This window comes from Triticum dicoccoides, chromosome 4B, assembly GCF_002162155.2.
Source record: "Triticum dicoccoides isolate Atlit2015 ecotype Zavitan chromosome 4B, WEW_v2.0, whole genome shotgun sequence".
In the NCBI taxonomy this organism is placed as follows: domain Eukaryota; kingdom Viridiplantae; phylum Streptophyta; class Magnoliopsida; order Poales; family Poaceae; genus Triticum; species Triticum dicoccoides.
The window spans coordinates 576,593,763-576,595,998 of NC_041387.1; positions in this window are offsets into that span (position 1 = coordinate 576,593,763).

Here is a 2,236-nt window from a genome sequence, read left to right on the forward strand (position 1 = left end):
TTGAAGCCTCCATCAACGTGGATGTACGATAGCACCACCTATCGGAACCACGACAAAAACATCCATGTCTCGAATTGCGTTTGAATCCTCTAAACCCTTCCCTTTACTTTCTTGCAAGTTGCATGCTTTAATTTCCACTGCCTATATACTCTTTGCATGCTCGCTTGATTTGTGTGATGATTGCTTGACTTGTCCAAAGATTGCTAAAATCTGCCAAACTCTAAAATTGGGAAAAGGTTAAGTTTTTAATAGGTCAAGTAGTCTAATCACCCCCCCTCTAGACATACTTCAAGGTCCTACAGTATGGAGATACTGATGATCGAATCTTAGGCAAGTAACATACCGACAGACAAAGGGAACTACGTATGTTGTCATAAAGGTTCGACCGATAAAGATCTTTGTGGAATATGTAGGAACCAATATGGGCATCCAGGTCCCGCTATTGGTTATTTACCGAAGAAGCGTCTCGGTCTTGTCTACATCATTCTCGAACCCGTAGGGTCCGCACGCTTAACGTTCGTTGACGATATAGTATTATATGAGTTATGTATGTTGGTGAACGAATGTTGTTCCAAGTACCGGATGAGATCACAGACATGATGAGGAACTCCAGAATAGTTCGGAGATAAAGATTGGTATACGGTATAATAGTATTTAGTCTCTGGAAGGGTTCCGGAATTTACTGAAAGGAGTTTCAGATGTTTCCCGAAATGTTTGGATACAATAACACTTTATTTGGGCCAAGGGGTAAAGCCCACAAGGCTTTTGGAATGTGCAAAAGGAAGTTTTGCGGAGGCCAGGGGGCCAGACGCCAGGGACCCTGGTGTCTGGGGCCAGATGCCAAGGACCCTGGCGTCTAGTCCTGGAGTCCGAGAAGGACGCTTGCCTTGCGGGCTAAACCGACTTTGAGGAGGCTCTTTCTCCAAGTTATGACCCCTAGGGCTCAACATATAAATAGAGGGGGAGGGCTAGCACCCAGAACACATCAAGAATCACCAGGCTGTGTGTCGGCAACCCCGGCCCCTCTAGTTTATCCTCCGTCTAGTTTCCATTGTGCTTGGCAAAGCCCTGCGGAGATTGTTTTTCACCACCACCATCACCACGTCGTCGTGCTACCGGAACTCATCTACTAATTCGCCCCTTTTGCGGGATCAAGATGACGAGGACGTCATCGAGCTGAATGTGTGCTGAACGCGAAGGTGTCGTACGTTCGGTACTTGATCGGGACGGATCGTGAAGGTGTACGACTACATCAACCGCGTTGATAAACGCTTCCGCTTAGCGATCTTCAAGGGTATGAAGATGCTCTCCCCCTCTCGTAGCTATGCATCTCCATGGATAGATCTTACGTGTGTGTAGAATTTTTTTTTGTTTTCCATGCAACGTTCCCCAACAACTGCTTCAAGAATGATGGTAGGCTACTTAACATGACCTGATATTGCCCTTGTAAAGTTTCCGGGCAATTTTTTCTATTTCCAATGCATGCAATCAAGAGATCCGAGCAAACCTGGCCACCCTCTTGCTTCCGAGATTGCCAAGATCCTCTTGGTGTCTGCCACAGTTGGTTCTCTCAAGTACTAAGGGCCAAACACCTTGACCATGGCAGTTGCAAACCTGACCGGATGCCATGGTAGAGATGATCGAAGACATTTTTGCGCATCCAAAAGCGCTTGTGAAAAATTGTCAGAGAAGAGGGCGTCTAGGGCGAAGTAGTTGTCCATCGGCATCAAATGGCCTTGCGCCTGGTTGCGGTTGAGCACTTGATGACCCTTGATCAATCCCTTGAAATTGAGAACATGCCCCTTTGCACGCTCCGCGTCTGCAAGCACCACCTGCATCATCATCATCTCATCCGTGTAGTCCTCCTCGTCAGACGAGTCAGATGACTCAACACAATGCTCGGATATGTACTACATGTCCAAACCCATTGCTACAAAGAAGAAGTGACAAGAAAATTTAGCTCGGGCAATTCACCGAACAGTTTTCGGGCATGTTGAGCATCGTAAGAGCGGATGGTACCTGCGGGGCGATCGGAGGAAAGGCGTGAAACGGCGGTGAAGGAGAAGCGGCGTGGAGCCCGGGTGTACTATTCGAGGTGGCGGACTCGTCGAGTTCCGGCAGGGGTGTGGCGTGGCGGCCGGGGTGGTGGAGCGGCAACGAAGGCAAGAGGGAAAACTGGAGGAAAGAAAATGGGACAATGGAGGTGCGGGGTCCGAGAGGGGTTTGGGGTGTCAGA